Consider the following 12,203-nt stretch of genomic DNA (forward strand, 5'->3'; position numbering starts at 1 on the left):
GAGGCTTTCCCCACTAGGAGAAACGATGGATTGACTGTTGCAAAATTGCTTTTGCGTGAGATCATCCCAAGGTACGGATTTCCAGTAATGATCGAAACAGATCGAGGTACTCATTTTCAGAATGAATTGTTACAGATGATTTGTGAAGCACTGGACATTCGTCAGAAACTACATTGTGCTTACAGACCTGAGGCTTCAGGGGTAGTTGAACAAGTGAATGGGACAATAAAAAACAGAATTGCAAAAATGTGTTTGGCAACAGGACTAAAGTGGCCGCCTGCATTACTCCTTTTTCTGATGACCTTAAGAAGTATACTTGACAGAAAAACTGGATTAAGTCCACATGAGATTTTGATAGGCAGAGTGATGAGACAAGCATTTGTGCCAGTTGATAAACTGTTAACCATTAATGATGACAGCATACTGGATTACTGCAAAAATCTGTCTGACGTGGTAACTTCTGTGTTCCATCAGGTGGGAACTGAGTCAAACACGAAAGAAAAAGATCCAGCTCATGATCTAGTCCCTGGATATATTGTTCGAATAAAGGTGCATCGAAGAAGAAACTGTTTAGTACCTCGCTGGCAAAGACAGAGACAGGTTATATTGGTCAGCACTACTGCAGTTAAATGTGCCGGAGTAAAGACATGGGTGCATGCAAGTCACACCATCCGTGTGCCTGAACCTGAAAATCTGCATGAAGAAGGTGAAAGCACAACTGATTCTGGTTCTGAAGGAGAACCAGAGAAAAATCCAGATATTGAAGCTCGACAAGAACGTCGACATCTGGAAGTATCAGATGCTAGCTCTACATCTGATGGTGTAGGAGAAATTGTTGAAATACCAAATTCTGAAGATCAATCTGAAAATCGAGATTTGGTAGAGACTGACACCAGTAAGGACACTGATCAATGTGGAGATAAAACTGGTGATCAAGGAAATACTGAAGGACAGTCTGAAAGCTCTGAAAGCAGGAACCGAAATCCTGACACTGGAAAAGAGGAAAAAACTCATGACAAGTATGAGATTCAAAATACCAGCTATGGAGATGTTCCTAACAGAGTAAAGAACTGTCAAAGGAGAAAGACATTATACAATTTGTCATACATAAAAGTGTTGAAGAGACTGAAAGTGAAACTGACGACAGTGCAGATGAAATTCTATTGAGAAAGAGTTCAAGAAAAAGGGCTTGGAGAGTGGAACATAACACCACGGAGCCTAAAACTAAAAGAGCTTGTAAAGGAGATAATTGGCCTAAAGAAAGTAATGGACTGAAATTCAAACTTCTTAACAAAGCAAGAAAATCAGAAGATCAAGTAAATGAAATAACCAGTCAAATGGAGTTGTTGGGAAAGAGAATAGAAGTTGTTCAAAGGCCAAAAAGAGTGAGAAGACCAAACCAAAAATATAAGTCACCTGAATGGACCTACATGATTTTACCTCCTATTGAGGAAGTAAACAGTAGTCAAGAGAATCTGAATTGCCCAAGTCAATTGAAAGAAAGTGAGTAAAGCTGAAACTCAAAAGAAAAGAAAAGTATTGGATTGTAAAGTACCAGGTAAAAGCAAGGCCCACAACTTGGGTATGAGAAAAGACACTGAAAGTGAAAAATGAGAGTCTATTAAAGACCACATTTCAGATAGATTGTACTGTGAAAGTTGCTGTAAAAACAATTTACAAAATAAAAATAAAATATGGCTGCTAATGAGCATAAAACGAAATGTTCTATTTTTAGAAAATGGTGTAGAATGTGTTTAATATGTACTGGATTACTAAAGTTGGTATAGGTAATTTTAGCAATTATCATTCCTTTTCATGACAATCTAGTAAAGTTTAAACCAAATGTAAGTTTGAATGGACAGGATGATGAGTCAAAATCTGATAAACCACCTGTATATAAACCTGAAATTCACCAAGATAGATCCATAAGTGATTACACCAAAACACATTTTCAAGACTGTTGTCTGAGTATGTAAGGACAACTGATGCTAGTGATTGTTATGTCTGTGTGAAATTGCCAGCCTCAGTTTCAGAAGGGGTGACATATCATCATCTTCCACTTACATATGGTGTCACATGTAGTGTAATTGCAATTTTGTTTTATCAGACAGGGAAACTAGAATATTACTATTCAAATTCTGATTATATATTTTCAAAATGGAAAGTCATTAACGCAATGAACAAAGTAAAGCCTACTAAAGTAATGGGAGAATTTTTCTTAGAAATGGATGAATTGAGTCATGAATATGCATTCAAAAATAATTTGACGTTTAAAATGATAAATGAAGAAAAAGCATTTTTAGATATGGTTGAAGAGAGAAGAAATGCTTATACATGCAGTGAAAAAATTAACCATGCTAAATCCAAATATTGGACATTTGAAGATGAAAATCTTGATGATAGAAATATGAATGTGGCCACAAGTATAGACACTCCATTATTAGGGAAATTTTGTATAAGAAGACACAATACTGTGTATGACAATTATTTTGTGGGAGCAAGTCAATGTAAAGATGCTTATCGTATAATAGGGGGTTGGGTATTTAAAGGAGGTAAAGATCCAGCTTTCCCTGGCATATACTTTATATGTGGGAATAAAGCTTATTATAAATTACCAGACCATTGGTACGGGAAATGTTATGTAGGTCTGGTTTTTCCTAAAATCTTTCATGTAGATAGAGGTACTAATGGAATACATGAGATAGGTAAACCTTTAAGTCGTAGAAAAAGAGAGAGTGTAATTGAAATATTAGGTGATATTTTTGGAGCACTGATACCAGCAGTGGGAATATCTTTCAATGCAAACCGAATTCGAAAATTATCAACGATAGTAGATCGTTTGTCGACAGACACTGCAGGTGGATTTCTGATGGCAAATACTGAAATGGTTGCTATGAGAGCTATGGTGATGCAGAATCGTCTTGCTATTGATATATTATTGCCAAAAGAAGGAGGAGTTTGTGGAATTTTAAAGGTACAACACTGTTGCACCTACATTCCAGACAAAAGTCAAAATATTGAAAAGTATATTACAAACATTACAGAATTGCATAAGGAAATTGAACCACTGGAGATTGATGGTGTTCTTGAACTTGGTAAAAGTCTTTCAGCAGTTAAACATTGGCTTCTTGAAATAGGTAGTTCAATTATAGGTAAAATACTAATCCCAGTAACAGTAATAGTATTAGCGATTTTGACGCTAAGATTATGTTGTGTGTATAGAAAATGAAGGAATGTTAGAAAATCAATAAAGAAAGCAATTCAAGAAAAACGAGAAAGAGAAAGAGAAAATTGTGATATAGAAATGGAAGAATTTCGAGAAAAGATCTTTAAAGAAGCCAGAGAAGAAGATACTAGAGTATAAACCAGAAAACAGGGAGGGAGCACACCCCTGACCTCTGAGCCGGGCCTGGATTGTTTGGCAGCCTCTTAGCCACCCCAAACTGATTTCTACTGATGAAGGATACTATCCAGAAACACGAGCCATGTCTCGTGTCTAGAGACACCTTTTACTAAGCACCTGCTTGCACCAACCTTGATGTAATACTTACGAACGTTGTCCTGAATCGTGTGAACTGCATTTACCAGAATGCGAAGGGGCGACCCGGCTGAGAGGTCAGGAGTGTGCTCCCTCCCTGTTTCCTGTTTAGGGCTCCCTTGAGCCTCCATAGCTGACGAGCTATAGGCGAAACACCTCCGCGCCCGAGAGGCAACGAAGCCTGGATTGTTTGGCAGCCTCTTAGCCACCCCAAACTGATCTCTACTGATGAAGGATACTATCCAGAAACACGAGCCATGTCTCGTGTCTATAGACACCTTTTACTCAGCACCTGCTTGCATAAACCTTGGTGTAATACTTACGAACTTTGTCCTGAATCGTGAGAACTGCATTTACCAGAATGCGAAGGGGCTGAGATGTCAGGAGTGTGCTCCCTCCCTGTTTTCTAGAGTATAAACCATACTAATCAGAAGAACTTGAAACATGTTGTGGATAAAAAAAATTCAAACTTTTGGGAGATATTTGGTGATAAGATCACCAAAGGAGGGAGTTGATTGAGCGAGATGAAGAAACATTATTTTGTATACCCCTCGTGAAGTCATTTTCTCATAACTGTAACTTTATTAATTGTGTGGTTTGGTATACTAATCAACGTAGTATAGAATGCACACATGAATACGCGTGGGGATATTAACCTGCTTGCATGAAAAACTATAACTGACTAATCTAGTAATGTTGTCATGGTGTTTAGTAATGCAAAAAGCTTTAAATTAATAGAAAGCAGCATAAATGTGCTTTCTGTTTATGTATTTTGTGGCAAAAACATGAAGACAGGTGAACATACCATGCATATGTGTTGCTTATTTGCTAGGTAACAAATAACAGGGAAAACCTTAGTATGGGGGGAGGTAAACAGAAGGGTTATATTTCAATAATTAACATTTATTTGTGTTTGTTTCCATGATAGTTCCCATTCTGGCTCGTGAGGCCTACTTAAAAAATGGAGGCTTTCGGTTACTGTGACAGTGAAAGATACTGCGTATGTGCGGCTAGAGCCGAGACTGAATGTGAGCTGCCTGTGCATGAGCGAGAACTGTTCAAGGACAGCATGCCCTGAAAGTCCAGATGACTGCCAACAAAATATGGACATCTGAATTATAAATCGTAGGAAAGGAACTTGATATTGCAATTTGAGGACGTGACTAGGCCGGACATTCTTAAAACAAATAACTCTTTAATTTCAGCTGATGCTACAGAAAATGAATATTAGAATGATGAGGTGATGCTCATCCACCCTCAAATTGTCCAATCAGGACTTGAGTTTGTACTGACAGTTACTTTTGTAGATAGATAAAGTTAGTGAAATAGGGTACAAAAAGACGTGACTTTTCTTAAGAAAAAACTCTCTCTTTCGATTTCCTCATGGAGGATGCTGTCGAAATGCTGATTTTCCTGAGATGTAAGACTTGGAATACAATTTCTATTTTTCTTTGAATGATGACTGAGTTTTAGTTGAGGTTATTAGTTAGGGAAGTTAGGAGAAATGAACTTTGGGAATTATCTGATCTTTTTATACTCGTGTCTTATAACCTAAAATGATAATGTCTATTTCTGATTCTTTGAAATAAATGAATATAACAGTTTGAGATAAACTTTTACTCTTTGAAGGTTATTCTCGAATAAAGAAATAAATAAAGCGAATTAACTGTTAGACATGCTAAATTTTGCTTCGAATAAAAATTAGATAAATGGAGAATTAAGCTGGTCTTGTATTTTCCTTAGCCTACTGTTTACTAGCAGATCCATTGACCATAATGGTGGTGTGTCTGAATAAATATCTCATGTATAAACCATGGTAAAATTCATTAAACTGCAGGTGTAAATAGTATAAATATTTAGTTTTGATTTAGACACTCCGCTATGATCCAGTAGCTCTCCTTTGAGTCTCACCAATCCATGAAGTAGAATGAAAGTGTGTATGAGTGACTTGCAGTGTCATGGGCCCCACTGATGAGTAATGTATGATTTGGTACTTCAGGGAAAGGTGATATGGTTTTAGAAAACATTTCCGGAGTAGCACTGCATCAGGGTCTATTAGGATGTCGTGCGGATCGCCAACCGCCCGGCCGGCAGTGGCGGGCAGTGGCGATCCGCACAACATCACGGCACAATTTACCCCCCGCCATATTACTATGGTGGGGGGTACCGCGGCGGACTGAAAGTCCGTTCGCCGCTTTTCCACCAGTCAGAATGCCGGCCGGGCGAAAAGGCAAACAATATGGTGGCGGTGTCTTGCAGGCACTGCCATCCATATTATCATGTGCAATTTGAAAGGCCTTTCCATGGCGGCGATGCTGCACCTCTGGGGGTCGGTCCCGTTTGCCGTTATGGTGGCGGGCGGACAAAGTCCGCCTGCCATCGTAATAGGGCCCTGAGATCTCTGTGAAATATGCTTAACCCCTGGAACATCCTATTGGGACTTTCCCCTGAAACCTGCACATGTGATCAGCTTTCAGTATTAGGCGTTCGCTTACTTATCTAGTGCTTCCTATGTTTGTCACTCTGTGTGTGTGTGTGTGTGTGTGTGTGTGTGTAGGCTGGCAAACTGTGTTTACTGGTGGATTGCAGTAGCAGTAATACGTTGTCAATTGCTCTCTGAAAACAGTATACAAATGGCATACTTGGATAGTATGAAGATTGAATTTAACAGCCTATGTTTAAAAAATTGACAAAATATTGGTTTATCGCTGTGAATTGAGGGCAAAGTTGTGTATCACTGCAGCATTGTGGCAGCTAGTCAAAGGTTTGCATTACACTGCATTCTCCAAACTGGGCATAAGTCCATTATTAAGGCAGTCAGGAAATTGGAAAATGCATTCATTAATGTGACAATCTGAACACTGTGTAAGATGTGGAGATGATGGTAATCTGCGCATTACTGAAGTGATGTGAAAATGATCAACATATCTACCCGCATTACCTTAGCATTTGTACCAATTGTGTAAAATATATTCCTGCAGCATTTTGCGAAATTGAACATATTACAGCTAGCTTTCTGTTCTGTCGGGGAATACTACTTGTGTCTAGCACTGATTATGGGGCCTGCTATGATGTACAAAAGTGACAGGCTATCAAGACAAAACTTCCGTTTAGAATTGCCACACATTTTTCCAAAAAGTGAGGGGGAGTCATATGGTTAAGTTCTATTGGATTAATATTCAGTGGGAGCCCATGTTACTCCAACTGTGCGATTAGGCATTTAAAAATGTTTGACTTTTTGAAAAGACCTTGGTGGCGGCAATACTGGCTCTTTAACATAATGTAAACGTCTTAGGCCATTTCGACCAGTGTGGCATTCTTTCACTTGAAGGGAGATCCTTAACTAGTTACCTGTCATTTATTCCAGTTTTCATCAATGTGCCCCTTTATAAATCCACTACTTCTCACAGTTTTATGCCTACAAAAAGACCATAAATATATTTCACAAAAACTGCAGTCCTGACACCAAAGACCATTCGACTCATGAGAGCCCCAGGAAGTTGGGGTTCCATCTAAGATGGAGGGCAGTTCCTTGCATGTAGTAAAGGCCTATACTGGTCAAGCAACACAGGGCAAAACTCAGAATGGGTTGCAAAAACTGATCAGATGCCCTGCAGTAACAATGTTTTCCCTAGGGAAGTGTTTGCACCCTATATTTTGCCATGCTATAAAGAATGGATCAGTACACCGTAGTGGAGAATAGTTGTCTTTAATTATAGAACGCGATGGGCTTTCATGTTTATGTTGTGTTGTGATTGCATGTATATTGCGATTTATAAACTATTGTAAGGTGCCAAAACGCACTGTCCGCTGGGTAGCCTGCCACACCGTGGGTGAGTGAACTAGTGTTTGTTTTCTGTCTACATTTATTATACATATGGTTTTCGAATTGGTTTGTTCCAAAACATTCTAGGAATTTTTTTAATTATTAATACATTGAAAATACTTGCAATGCTTTGCCTATTCATATGAATACATTTAATTTCTTAGAAGTAGCTAGAGGAAATTATATATTTATGAGAAAAATCATTCAGTCTGCTCTAAAACACGAATTAGGGTAACATTTTACCTGATTAATTTTTCATTACGTACTGCTCCTTCATATTTGAGTCTTTGAAGGTAACTGAAAAACATGTAATGCACACCAAGGAAATGTAATGTTCCTCACCTGATTCTTATTCAGTCATTGAGCATGTCATGCCTGTGCCACTCTTCCCACAAACTTCCCCTAAGTGGGAATAATGAAAGGACTAAAAAGTGATTTTATCACCGCCATCTTGTCATTTTTCTTTTGTAAGTGACCAAGGCATTTTAAAGATTTGGTCCTAGATTTACTGAGCCTTTGCATCACCCTTGTGTTGTGAAAGGTCATGCAGGGCAACCAAAGACTTGTATTTACAAAGCCACACACAGCTTGATCTATGTGGCCTTGTGTGGCTTTGTAAATAAATGTAACATAATTCAGCGGCCTACGTTTTATTACATTGCATTTCAACTTCAGAGACATTCCATGGGTATAGCATGGCGTTCTCATGCATCAACTCATGGATTTTGCTGCATTCCCAGATTTACTAAAGGTAGTAAACCTTGGAATCCATCAAAATGCTTTGCCTTCCCCAGTGAGGAGTAGCAAAGAGGAATATCTTTATTTCTCTTCGTTATGTCCTCTTTCCATGTGAGGTGCTTTCAACAGCACACATAGGGGGTCATTAGGATGGCGGGCGGACTTTGCCCGCCCGCCATCCTGACGGGGATTTGGACCGCCCGCCATAAGGGCGGGGGTTCCGTTGGGGGCACATCCTGCATTTCTAGCATTGTGGTGGGCGGTACCCCCTCGTGTGCAGCCCCCACCCCTCCTTCTCTCTGGGGGCCCCCAGAGTGAAGACTGCATGCCTTTAATGCCGCCACGGAAAGGCATTGTAAAATGCCCATTGTAATATGGCTGGCAGTGTCTGATAGACACTGCCACCATATTATTCCTTTTCCGCCCCGGCCGCAAGGCGACCAGGGTGGAAAGCGGCAGACGGTCTTTCCGTCCGCTGAGGTCCCCCCGCCATACTAATATGGCGGGGGGGAAACGTGTGAGGATGTCAGGCGGATTGCCCCCGCCAGGCTGGCGGTGGCTACCGCCAGGCTGGCGGGGGCAATCCGCCGACATCATAATGGGCCCCATAGAGAGGATATTGCTCCTAAGGTGTCCCTTTCTGCACAAAAACAATCCTGCCTGTAACTTAGGAACCCTTGCACTATGGTGTAATGCTGCCTGCATTGGCGCTAGGCAGCACACAGATTGTCAGAGCAAGGAGAGAGCAGATAAGATCCATGTCTTGTCTCTCCCTTTCACGCAACGCATTGCAGCAATTTGCTCGCTGTCCTGCGTTGGGTGAAAGAATAGTAAATATGCTCCTCAGAGTTTTGAAAACATCTCTGTCTTAAAATATGGTATAAATTGTGGCCAGCCACTAAAGAATTAAATAAAGTCACAGGGGTATAGATTAACAGCTAGGTTAGAAACACATCGGATATTGTAAATCTTGTTGTCTTCGAATTTCTTTGCTGTGTGAAATCACAGTGCCTCTACTTTTGTTCAAGTGACTTGAGTTGGGTGATACGCCGCCGACGTTTTCACAGACACCCATAGAGAGAGTAAAAGACGAGGTTGCTTTAATAGGACAGGTCCATCAGCTAGTGCTCAACCATAGTAAAAAATAACAACAATTAAAAATCCTGGCCTCACTAATACATCAACATTTACCTAACGCCACCACCCTTAAACCTGCCCAATATTTCTCAACCATCCCATCATGCAGCAGCATCCTTCAAGGCAAACCTTTTCCACTCATGCCTCCTCTCAGGCCACCATGCTTTCAACCCATGCCCCTCTTGTCCTCCAACCTTCACACGCTTGACTCTCAACTTCTTTCAAACCCCTTTCTTGATGTCACTGTTTGAATTCCCCTTCCTTCCTCAGCTGCAAGGCCTAGCCCTTCCTTTGTATTACTTCACTAATGTGTTTACTGCCACCCAGGAAACCCTGTCTAGGGGTTTTCCTGTCCCCTGGTTCCCTCCAAATGCACTATGGCACGAGGCTGCTGCTAAAATAGCCCTCTTTCTGCCATGAAAATCTGGGGCATATTTACAAGGGGATTGCGCCACAGGAACATCACTTTTACAGACATTCCGGTGGCACACTGCCTTGCTCCCTATTTAAAAAGTGGTGTAAAGTTACATTTTGTGGCTTAATGCCGCTTTGTAAATATGGTCCCTTTTCATGCAGTTTTCTGCGTGAAAGGGGGGTGCAATGGGTGTTGCTGTGCACGTTCAACCGCAACACCCATAGCTTTTTGACACTTCCCCAGATTTATAAGGATCTGTAAATCCGAGACAGCGCCAACAACAAATGACCTGCAATAGCAGTAGAATGGTGCAACGAGGAGTAAACCTTCTAATTCTTCGTGTTTTTGCTTTTTATATGTGTGCTGCAGAATCTTTTTATATGTGTGCTGCATTCTGCAGCACACATGGAAAGAGCAAAACGCCATCAATGATTGTTTATGTGCAGGAAAGTGTCCCTTCCTGCACATAAACAATCATTCCCTGCAATGCATGCAACCTTGTACTGTAGCACAAGGGTGTCTGTGTTGCCGCTCGGCAGCTATTTTTGGCACCAGCGCTAAGGAATACACAGGGGTGTGCTGTAATGTTGCCAGTTTGGCGCATCACTGTGTTTTGGAAGTGGCGCCGCTGCAAATTTTGCCGCGTTCCACCATTTCCTTGTAAATATGCCCTCAGTATCAAAGTTTAACCTCAAAAACCTTTGTGAAGAAACCCCTGACCTCCAGCAGATAATCCTCATTGGCTAAGAACGAGAGATGTTCATCGTCGGGCGTGAACAATTGAAACTGATCTTGAACCGTATTACCATGCTTTAATTCTCTCAACCTTCTGAACTTTTCAGAAAACAGACATCTCCAGGTTAACCTTCTGCTGCCTTCCTTGGTCACACTGTGTTTTAATGCTTCCCTCCAAACCTCCCTTTTGCAGCATTTCCATCCATGCAACAAACGTTCCCACCCACAAACCCTAAACACACTCCACATCACTCTTCATTACCATCATCAATTACGAGCAGGAAAGCTCAACCAAATATTGTGGCCTATGTGGATCAACAAGAGATCTGGACAGGTTCTAAACCACACTAAATCAGCCATCCAGGGTGAGAACAGGCCCTGACGCATGCTTTTTTTCCCTGTCATTTAACCATAAACGCATGTGTCCTCAAACCCAGGCATCTTCCACAAGGTCACTTTTCTGCCTGCTTAGCTGACGATGGTGCAGTTGATGGACGTATAATCCCAGTGTCAGCGAAAAGAGGTGGGGACGGGGGTGGTCGGCGTATAGGATGGACAGGGGGAAGAGGGAGATAAATATAAAAAATTAAAATAAACTTACCTGCAGCCCTCCATCAGCGTCAAGCTCATCTGCTCCTCTCCTCTTCCTAAGGAACAGGCTCCCACCCTGCCCTGTGGCCAATCCTGAAGCTGCTCTAACACATGAGAGCAGCCCCAGGATTGGCCTGAGCACCCTCGATGTGTACCCCAAGACAGACTGGGAGTTAGTGCCTGCTATCTCCAACCCAGCAGCGCTGCTGGGTTGGAGAGAACTTTCACTGCGCATGATGGTTTTGCTGACCTGAGATGGCCGGCCACACCTTCCTGTGCAGTGAAGGGAGTGCACATACCAAACCCCTCAGTGCCTCCCGTCACTTTGGGGACAAAGACTTGGCACAAGGAAAATAAAATGATAATAAAACGGGTTTTAAACCTGTTTTATTGCCTTTTTATTAGGTCTCGCCTGTCGATGCGCATGCGCATCGAGCTTGCGAGCCTATTGCGGCTCAAACAACGTTTAACTACGAAGCAAGGAATCGTGGCGATTCCTTGCAGTGCCCGTGACTTTTAAGCTCAATGCGCATGTGCATTGAGCTTAAAAGCGCGTGCACAGCCGCCCGCATTCCTCCGACACCTTTGAAGTGAAGCTTAGCTTCACTTCAAAGGCCCGGCTTCTTCACACCCACATGCCGCTCTCGCTCTCCCCGCTCCGCTCCGCCCCCTCCCCTGCCCGGCCGGCTTCTTCACACCCACATGCCGCTCTCGCTCTCCCCGCTCCGCCCCCTCCCCTGCCCGGCCCGGCTTCTTTACACCCACATGCCGCTCTCGCTCTCCCCGCTCCGCCCCCTCCCCTGCCCGCCGTGTGACCTCGGCTTACACTCACCCCTCCTTTCTCCCCTTTAGGCTGCTTTCGGATGCTTTGTTCGCAGCTTGTCATTTACTTTTGCATTGTGGGCGTATTATGATTCCTCATCAACATTCACTTGGATGAGTCAGAACATATTGGCCCTCAATATGGTAAACTTGAGCAATTATTGATTTAGCTGATCCAGTCCTTTTTCTGTTTGATTGTTTAACAGCACCACACCCATAATCTTTACTGTCCTAAATAGTCAGAAATCGTCAAGTAGAAGTGGGAGAAGGTCTGGTCTCAGTGGCGCAAATACAGAGGGAGTTGAGGTGCCTAAAAGTGTGTATTAAATGTATGGATGTATAATCGATCTTGCCTGTTTCATATACATCTAAAGTTGCCGCTCTGGCCATAAACTCTTGTA

The sequence above is a fragment of the Lissotriton helveticus genome, chromosome 5_1, assembly GCF_964261635.1.
Source record: "Lissotriton helveticus chromosome 5_1, aLisHel1.1, whole genome shotgun sequence".
Taxonomy (NCBI): Eukaryota; Metazoa; Chordata; class Amphibia; order Caudata; family Salamandridae; genus Lissotriton; species Lissotriton helveticus.